The sequence below is a fragment of the Sus scrofa genome, chromosome 15 (assembly GCF_000003025.6).
Source record: "Sus scrofa isolate TJ Tabasco breed Duroc chromosome 15, Sscrofa11.1, whole genome shotgun sequence".
NCBI lineage: Eukaryota > Metazoa > Chordata > Mammalia > Artiodactyla > Suidae > Sus > Sus scrofa.
In genome coordinates, this window is record NC_010457.5 from 68,731,904 (window position 1) to 68,742,509 (window position 10,606).

Here is a 10,606-nt window from a genome sequence, read left to right on the forward strand (position 1 = left end):
GGAAGGATTTTAGTGTTTTTCTAGATACGAGAAGATGCAAGAATTGGGGTCATAAAATTGTCTCCTGAAAATTAGAGTTTCCTTCATGGCTCAATGGTTAATGAACCCGACTAGGATCTATGAGGATGCAAGGTTTGATCCCTGGCCTTGCTTAGTGGTTTAAGGATCTGGCATTGCTGTGAGCTGTGGTGCAGATAGGTTACAGACTCAGCTCAGATCCCACGTTGCTGTGGCTGTGGTATAGACCGGCAGCTGTAGCTCCGATCTATATGCTGCAGGTGTGGCCCCAAAATAACAAAATAAACAAATTAATTAATTAATTAATCTTCTCCTGAAAATATCTAACTATCTGAACCTATTTTGCCAGTTTTCCCAGAGCACAGAGTGCCTCACTCCTGATCTCTACCCTGAGCTCCTTTCAAAGGGGGTGTTGAGGGTCAGCAGCTGCCAGTAGCTCATGATTCAATCCAGACAGAGGCAGATGGAAAGTACCAATCTCCGTTCACACAGGCAGTCTCCCTTCTTAATGTTGATTGTGCCATATAACACCTCTAACCACCAGGCTAAAATCCATTATATTTACCATCTCAAAGATTAGGCAGAGATTAGCGCAGGGGTCAGATAGGAAATTTGGAGAGTCGGTTTAGAATTCTGCCTACCAAAGTCATCCTACCTTTTGTGTTGGGAATATGCAACAGGGAGTAAGAAGAGAAACAGACTTTTGCAACAATTCAAGTGAAAGGAGATGGTATCTCAGGCTTGTAGCAGTAGAGGTAGTGAGATATGGCCAAATGCTGAAGGCAGAAGTCATAGGATTTACAGACCAATTAGCTGTTGAATGCGAACAAGAGAGAGAAGTGGAGGACTGCATAAATTTTGGCCTTGGCAAATGAAAAAAAAAAAAAAAAAGAATTGCTATTTGCTGAGACAAGAGGTATTAAGGGAGGAATAAGTTTGAGAGGAGAAATGGTCCTGGGAGATATGACATCAAAAAGGAGATGTCCACTTAATAGCTGCTTACTGCAGGTCGAGTTCAGGGAAGAGGTCTGGTCTGGAGATACAAATGAGGGTGTTGTCTGGTTATAGATGGTGTTGAAGGCCATGAGAATGGATGAGATCACCTGGTGGAAAGAAGGCAGAGGTTCCAGGATGGAGTGCTAGAGTCCAAGGTTGGAAGTCAGACAGGAGGTGGCACTCTTTTTTTCTTTTTTTTTTTTTTTTTCCTCAAGTATCACAATGTTTATTGATAGATACAAGTATATAAAATCAGGGCATGAACATGACTTGATAAATTAAGTAGACTTAATTTCAATACTATAATAAGAGGGACCAATTCAAATTCTCACCATTTGTTTCACACCCACAAAAACCATATCAAGGGCATTTATGATCTTTCAAAACTGATCAGTTTTGTGCAAGTAAACCATGTTTCTTTTAAAAAGACTTGTGCACTTGCCCAGGCTCAAGGATATTAAAATCTAGTACATAAAGCCCATTACTAGAGGTAGAAGGAGGCGGCACTCTTAAGGAGAAAGAGAGGGAGGCTATGGTGGCAAAGAAGGAAAACTAGTAGAGGGAGGGGGAGAAGAGGGAACTGATAGGAAATGTGAGATTCAGAGTGGGAAGCGAGCCCTGGACTTAGTGACATAGGGGTTAGGGGCCTTGATGGGACCAGAGCTGGACATTTTAGTGATGGGGTGAGGATAAAGCCTCATTCCAGTGGGTTTAAGAGGGAGCTGGAGAGGAACTGCAGATGGTGATAGCTCTTGGAGGATTTCTGTGGTAAAGAGACACAGGGAAAGGGGAGTTCCTGTCATGGCTCAGTGGTTCACAACCTGATGAGTATGCATGAGGACCCAGGTTTGATCCCTGGCCTTGCTCAGTGGGTTAAGGATCTGGTGTTGCCATGAGCTGTGGTGTAGGTCGCAGACAGGTCTTGGATCTGGCATTGCTGTGGCTCTGGTGTAGGCCGGTGGCCACAGCTCCAATTAGACCCCTAGCCTGGGAGCCTCCATATGCCATGGATGAAGCCCCAAAAGACCAAAAAAAAAAAAAAAAAAAAAAAAAAAGGAGAGGGAGAGAACAGGGAAAGGGACCGGGGAGTTAGCGAGAATGTGGGGTCCAGAAAAGATCCATCTTTCCTTCCTTCCTACCTTCCTTCCATCATCCCTCTCTCCCTTCCTCCTTTCCTTTCTTTAAGGTCATGAGAGATGAGAGCATATCTGTAGAGAGAAGGGGGAATGACAGTGCAGTGGGCAGAGGAAAGAGCCTGAAGCCTTGTCTCTGAGTAAGCAAAGGGGAATGGGGTCCGGGCACAAGAGAGGGTAGGTACTAGGAGGGGCAGAGGCGGGGAGAGCGCAAGTGGGCTGGACTTTCTCTTCCAATGGCCTTAGTTTTCTCCTTAAAATAGGAAGCAAGGTGGGTCAGCTGAGAATGGATGTGGGGAGGGGCTGGAGGCGTGGGGAGAGAAGACACAGGAGTGGGCCGGGGAGCTTGGGGGAGCATGTGGGCTGGGGGCGGGGAGAACATCAGGCAGCAGGAAGGGATTTTTTACTGATTTCTGGATTTTCTTTTCAGTATAGTAGAACTATTTTCATCTTAATGAAATCATTACCATGTAGATTACTTTAAACCCTACTTCCCAGGGTCAACTTTTACAGGTCTAATTTTCACCACATAAACTTTTCTATATTGACAGTTTTATTTTAACTGTCTCTGCCATGTTTTCCCTTTATGAATTGGATAAAATATAACAATTTATACATGCTTTATAAAGTTGAGAGTAATTTCCCTCAGATATTTCTGACTGTGCTCCATTGTTTCAGATTTGTATCATGAATGTTGCAAAATCAATTCTCCCATATCCTATTTTTTTTACTACTTTTTTTTTTCTATGGCTGCATCTGCAGGATACGGAAGTTTTGATGCCAGGGATTGCACCTTTGCCTCAGCAGCTAACTGAACCACTGCAATTAGATTCTTAATCCACTGTCCCACAGCAGGAATTCTGCAATTCTTCCCGTTTTTAATCATTTTGGATGCAAGAGAAACTGTCTCCTGGGCTCAAAATGTCTTCAGGATCAAAGAGGCAGAATCAAAACACCCTGTTCTGTAATAAACTTGTTTGGTTAGGAAAGACAGAAGAGGAGAGAGTTATAGGATCAGATTCTTTAGAGATCAGAGCTGTCTTGACATCTATTTTCTTTTGTTAGCAAATTAAAATTTTCCCATGTAATGAAAAGTGAGCCATTATAAAATATCTGATATGCCTACAGAGAACTCCCATTTCTTTCCTTTGGAATTCCCAGTTCAACTTAGATAATTCCCTTTCCCCTTTCAAGGGCTAAGGAAGGAGCTTCCTCCTGGTTCCAAAATGTGAGTCTTGATTAATCTAGCTCAAACTTGGTAATCCATTCCCCTCACCAGTGATTGGTTTAGAATGGACAACTGATAAAACAAATCTGGCCAACATAACATGAGAGAATGTCTGACATGGGCCAGGGGACCTCTGGAAATGGTTTTCCTCAATGATAGAACAGGCTGTGAATAAGGAAGAGCATCCTTTTTGCCTTGTGAAATGGCTGTGTGAGCAAATGAGGCAGGGTTGCAGCAGCGGTGCTCATTCTGAGAGGATAAACTCCGGAACAAAAGCCCATGGTGTGAGAAGGGCAAAGCTGAAAGGCACAGAGACCCTGGATCCTTGAGGAGGTTGTGGGTTCTGCATTAACAAACCCTAGAACTGCCCTACTTCTGCACTTCCAACTGTGGAAGATGCTGGTGTTAACACAATAGAGAGAGTGTAACGTAGGGTCAGGTATTCTGTTACTTGTAGCCAAAAGCCTTCTATCTGACACAACCCTCATACAGAACCAAGTGAATACAAACTGTTGAGGGCTAAACATGTTGGTGAACTGCATGCTGGGAGGAAGTCTCATGGCTCCAAGACTCCAAGGATTTTATTTGGGCCCATTAATTATTAACCCCTTATGCTTGGTTGGTTTCCACATGAACTTCCCTGGGTAGCATTTATCATGTTCTCTGTAGAGCTGCTATGACACTTTGGTCATTTCCTGGAAGGACATTTAACCCTTTTTATTATAGTTAATGTTTATGATTCCTTTAATGTTGTGAATTATTTGAGGGCAAGGGCCGTGTCTATTAATTTTTATTTCTAGTGACCAACAAAGGGGCTGACATAGAAAATGCTCAATAAATCTTTGCTGAATTAGAGAATTACCTTCTGTTGACATGCTGGGTGCATGGTGCACAAAGTCCTCCAAAGCACTGCCTTGGAAAATGGAAGTGTAAACAGGATAAGTGAGTTAGAGGCACCCCTGCAGATTAGCTCTTGTAGAAAGAACAGAGCCATAAGGGCAAAAGAAGGTTCCCTACTTGGGCTAGCCAGCTAACTGTTCAAAGAGTCACTTTTACCTGTGCTCCACCCTGTCCAAGCAGTCATTGTCTCTCCCCTGGATAAACCGCTTCCCACCTCTCACCATTATCTATAAACACAGGAGTCAGAGACATTTTAGAAATGGAAACACTCAGACTTAAAACAGAGAAACTCTTTTCTGTATCCCTCAGTCCTGTTGATCACATTTTTTTTCTTTTGTTTAGTTTTTTAAGGGCTGCACCCACAGCATATGGAATTTCCCAGGCTAGGTATCTAATCAGAATTTCAGCTGCTGGCCTATGCCACAGCCATGACAAGGGGGGATCTGAGCCACATCTGTGATCCATGCTGCAGCTCATGGCAATGCTGGATCCTTAACCCACTGAGTGAGGCCAGTGACTGAACCTGTATCCTCATGGATACTAGTTGGGTTCTTAACCTGTTGAGCCACCACAGGAACTCTGACCTCACTTTATTTTTATCCTAGCATGTATCTCTATCTGAAATCACTCATGTGCTTGCCCACTATCTACCCGTCCTATGACTGCAGAGGCAAAGGGAGTGGGCTCTTTGCCTCTACTCTTCAGGGCCACACAACAGCTGCCATGCAGTCAGCACTCAGTACATGATGGAGAGTTAGTAAATACTGCCTCTGGCCAATATGGGACCTCAGCCTTGCAGAGATTTCAAATCTCATACTAAAAGATTTTGTGCCTGGAATAAGAGAATAAAGGAAAATAACAGGAAAATGGGATCCATCCATGATATTCATGGACCTGAGCAGGTCTGGCTTTAAAACAACCAAGGAAAAGATGAAGATGGGGTCCTAGACCCAAAGAGTTGGTGCTAAGGCTACAGAGGCTACCCAGCATGTTTGGAGAGACCCACTGTTGAGTCAGGGAAGGGGTGGGTGGTGGTACTCATTTAATACTCACCCCCTTGCCCCTCTTCCTCTGTTATCCATCCAGAGCCACCACAGCCCTCAAGGTGCTGGGAACAAAATCCCTACTGGCTTTTACCTCTGCTTCTTGGGCCTTCCATGCTGAGATGCATGACCTAAGCTCATGGGTCTACTTGCTTCCCCAGTGGACCAAATCATGAAGAAATATGTTCATTAATGTGGAGAGTTAACTAAAGCAAATGATTTATCATCAAGTTCAGAAAAAAATCCCTTGAAAGTTATGATTTTAAAGTGTAATACAAAACTGCAAGTGTAGTACTTGGCAAAAATAAAACAGCTAACTCAGAAGTGCTAATTTTGTGGTTTCGGTTTACTCTCAGATTGAGAGACACACCCTCTTTTGAGGTCATAGTAGACCTTTGAAGACTAAAGGTAAAAATATTTACAAGATAATTGATTTACAATAATGAAAGGGTTAGTGTCAAGCTGTAAAGCAATGATTAATCATTAAGTGATGAAGGCTTCCATGAAGCATTTCCTTAAAGCAACTACTCACAGAAAACAGCAGATTTAGGGAAGGCTAGAGGTAAGAAGATCGGAATTCCCAAGTTCTAGGACTTCTTTACAAAGCCCTAAACTTCTATGTCCCAGTTTCTTCACTGCAGCAAATCAAGAAATGAATACCTTCTCTGACATGGATTGTTTTGTAAAGATCAAATGAAATAACACACCATGAGTTACAAAACATGTGTAATTCAGTTCAAGTACTAAATCTGGACCTACTACTACCACTGAAAACAATAAGAGCAGTCAAAAGGATGGGAAGTCAGTCCTGGGCTGGAAGTCGTTGACTCTCTACAAGCTTTATGGAGGAACAGAGGCAGCGGCAGCAGGCACTTATCCCCAGAACACTCAGCATCTAGGGATTCGAAGTCATGCAATTAAATATAGGCATGTGAATGGGAAGTTGTAACATTTACTCTAATATGGCTATGTAGGTTTTATACTTGGTCACAAGCTAATGAAATTGAGTTTTGAAGTACCACCTCTAGAATCATACTGTCTGAGCATGAACCTCAACTCTGTGGAACTTTGAGCAAGTTCCTTTGGTCTTTGGTAGCCAGCCTCCAAGATTTGGCTCCCAATGATCTCCACCCCCGAATGCATACTCTGAGGTAACGCCCTCTCACTGTGTGTCAGGGTTGGTTTGCGTGACCAGGAGAACACAGCAGAGGTGATGGCACGTCACCTCTGAGGCCAGGTCATAAAAGGTTCTGAGACTTCCTAGGTGGTTGCTTTCCTCAATCCTTCATTTCTAAGAGAAGGCCTTTGGGGAAGCCTGCGTGGTGGGGAACTGAGGCCTCTAGTTACAAGCTATGTGAGAGAGCTTGGAAGTGAATCCTCCAGCCCCAGTCAAGCTTTCAGATGACACCTTGACTGCAGCCTCCTGAGAGACCTTGAGCCAGACCCACACAGCCAAGCCTCTGACGAATTCCTGACCCACAGAAATTGTGAGATAACAAATATTTGTTGTTTTCAGTTTGGGGACAATTCATTATGCAGTAATAAAAAACTAAAGCACCCTCTCAAGGTTTCTATAAATCTTCTGTAAAAGTGGAGAGAATACCCTCTTTCAAAGGATCCAATGAGACATGTACTGAGAGCCCTCAGCTCAATACTGGGGTTAGAGTAAATCATGCTGGCGATTACTACATCTCTGTACCTTCTCTTCCACAAGGAAGGTGGTCCTGTGTGTACTCCTCACAGTCACATTCCCTAGGCTCAGCAATTTAAGTCTCTCTCTCTCTCTGTTTTTTTTTTTGTTGTTGTTGTTTGGTTGGTTTTTTTGTTTGTTTGTTTGTTTTGCTTTTTAGGGCCTCACCCAGTACATATGGAGGTTTCCAGGCTAGGGGTTGAATCGAAGCCGTAGCTGCTGGCCACAGCCACAGCCACAACAACTCAGGATCTGAGCCTCCTCATCTGTGACCTATACCACACCTCATGGCAATGATGGACTCTTAACCCACCGAGCAAAGCCAAGCATCGAACCCACATCCTCATGGTTACTAGTCGGATTCGTTTCTAATGCATCACAACGGGAACTCCACTTCATTAAGTTTTAGCATTTCATGTACACTGATCCAGCTCTAGTCAGCCATTTGACACCATTTTTCTCTAACCATCAATTGGGCAAACAGGCTTCCCTTTTTCTCTCTGAGCCCTTTTAAGATGAGAGGCGAGATGTCTAAGACGGAGAAATTTAAGGCACATGCTATAGCTAGGGAACCAAAAGCCAAAACAGCTGGCCTGAAAAAGACCAACCCACTGACCTCCGGTGCACTCAGCAAAGGTTGATAACAGTTAACTGGGTGAGCTGGAGTCAACTCAAGCTTTTACAGGGCTCTCTGTTTAGAATGTAGCCTCTGAAGTATACAAAGCTTTCATTCAGGCTCATTTCTGTGCTTTTAAACCTGGAATAGATCCTGGACTTCCTCAGGCAAACTTCATAGATGTTATCTTCTCTTTCTCTGATTATTCCTGTCTCCTCCTTCACATTGGGTTTTCTTTTATTACTGGTGGATGGCTGAGCAGTCAAATTTCCTATACACTGAAAGAGGATATTGAGGAAATTTACTGCTACAGCCATGAAAAGAACAAAAGAAGAAATGTCTCTATCCCATAGCAGAATCTAGTAAGGAAACTATCTGACAAAAAAAAAAAAAAAACAAAACAAAACTCAGTAAAAATTATGTGACAACAATTAAAAAAAAATCGGCCTATAATATAATGTCAAGAGAGAATTAAGAGGATCATAAATATTGAGTGAAAAGGTTTTATTGCCTCTAAGCCATAAAGATTTCTACAATTCCATTATGAGTAAAGTATTTTTACATATTTTACTGCTGATTCTCTGAGAAATTGAATGTTTACATGTGCAACACCCTTCCCTAGTAGGATATTTAAGAGATTTAAAACAAAATACAGTCCTTTATTATATATGCAGGAGGAGGTGACTTTTAATTTTCTTTGGTGCCACGCACAATTCCTGACCTCAAGGAGTTTTTATTCTAAAAAAAAAAAAATCGACAATAGTATTTATTAAGCTTACACCTTCCTAGGGCTCCCTCTGTCTAGGACTCTCTCCCTGCTCAGGGTGTGTCTGCTAAAGTCAACTTTTCATATGGAAACACTTAAGATTTTAAACCAACCTCTCAGGGGGATGAACTCAAGCTCCCTCATTTCTTCCTCCTTTTTTCCTTTGTCTGTTTATTTCTTTACTTTCCATATAACCTAGGACTCTGTTTTGCTGTTCTAGATACATCTTTCTTCTTTTCCTCCTTCCTTCTTTTTTTTCTTTCTTTTTTCCCCCTTTCCTTTCCACTTATATTTCCTCTCTCCCACCTCCCTTTCCTTTTCTCCTTTCTAGATTTGTTTGACTTTAAAACCTAGACTGCCAAGATGGAAGACACTCCTTAGGTAATGACTCTGGATCCTCTGTAAAAAGGCTGTCCCTTATTGCGGCACAGCCCAAGAACGGTATTGCTGATTTAGTAAAAATGTTGCATTCCTGAGCTTTCATCTTTGTCCCTTATGATAAGACAGAGTTGAAACAAGATAATTTCCCTTTCTCCTCAAATATACATACATGCCAATTAAGAAATCTGAGAAGAGAAATACCTTGATTGTGTAAATATAAATAAAGTGCACAATGAAACTACATCTCCATCCAGTAGCTCAAGAGGCTCTCTTAGCCACCCTAACCCTTAGTGCATCCTAAGTTTCCAATTCTAATCATTTGCATTTCTGCACAACCTTCAAATTCTGCTCTCAGTCTCCGGGATACTTCCCCTGGTTCCCCTCCAGCCTTGCCTCACTTCAACCCACCTTCCCACTGTCATGCCCAACAGCATGCTAGAACTCTCCATCATCTACAGGTTAAAGCCCTGCTGCCCACCCGCCTCTCTTGCTGAGAGTCCTCTTATGATCCCAGATAGAGGATGTGATCTTGTGTCTCTATGATGACTCACAAGTCATTCGCATTTTTTGGAAAACCTTATTTCCAGGAACTGACATTAACTATTCAGGCTTCCCCATGAAAGAAACCTCTTATGAGAAGTCTTTCCAGAATTTCCCAGAAGTGCTCTTTCTAATACCCAGAGAGGTTTGCTCAAGCCTCTCTAAATTATCTCATTGAATTGTAATCACAGTTATTCAGAGACATGGCAACCTCTCTGGAGGTCCCTTCAAGAGAATGTTCTTGAAATCTTTGTTCAAAGATTTGAACAAAGGCTATCCAGGTTACATTGATTTGTTTGCATTTCTGTTTCCCACTAGACTATAAACTTCCTGAGGTCAGGGAGATTTATATTTATAAAATTTAATCTTTGAATTTGCAGCAACTAGCACAATTCCTGGAACATGATGTAGGCCATGTGAATATTTACTGATCCTATGGGTGACCCATCCTTTTCTGACAAGAAGGCTTGTGTGTGTGGTTGTTTAAATATACAAAGTGCCACTTTATGAAAACAGTTATATGTTAACAGTTTACAACAGTCAAAAAAAAAAAAATGGACAGACACCTGTCTTTTAAGAGTCTAAGATGGTGGTAATCACTGCTTTCTGAAGTAACTAAAAGTCATTATCAATAGGTCAACACCATCAGTTATTTAAACTTTGGCACCTCTGCCCTGGCCCTGAAATTGTCAGTCAAAACCAAACATGATTTTTGATAGCTCTACAAACTAATTCTGAACTGTCACCTTGAAATCTAACTAAGAGCCCTCAGTATCTAAGCACCATCTACACATTTCCTAGTTGACTAGACCAAGAGAGAAAACACTACAGTTGGCTGACCAGAATGTGTAATACTGAAATGAAAGTTAACTACTGAAATGGAAAGTAGGGCCAGAGAAGACCCAAACTAGTTATTCTTATTTGTTGACATCCAACAGTGTGTATTTCATTTTATGAGTGTTTTATGTTAACAGCTAGGACAAAACCGAAACAGTGAGACAAGCTAAAAGAAATCAAGGTGGCTTTAAATGAAAGAATCCACCAAACAGCACTGATCCCACCCACTCGGAGTATTACCATGGACACCAGAGGCAGAGGAGAAATACCTACTTCTTTAAATGGTCAAATAGTTACTTTCCTGCAGCCCAACTCTCCAACTGATGGATATTCATCACCCCTGAAGGGAAACACCTGGGCTCCCCGAGCACTGCCTTTTCTTAAAAATGTATTTTGGGGCTTGCTTTCTTATTGTTTTCCCCCTTCTTATGACATCCTTATGCTGTTTGAGATTTATG

At 42.1% G+C, this 10,606-nt stretch overlaps 1 protein-coding gene across 1 annotated transcript in view; it reads right to left on the minus strand.

The window, feature by feature from the left end:
* The window catches only part of DPP4 (dipeptidyl-peptidase 4), a gene marked incomplete at its 5' end in the record, with an annotated part of 81,198 nt that overhangs the window by 70,140 nt on the left and 452 nt on the right, over positions 1–10,606 (minus strand).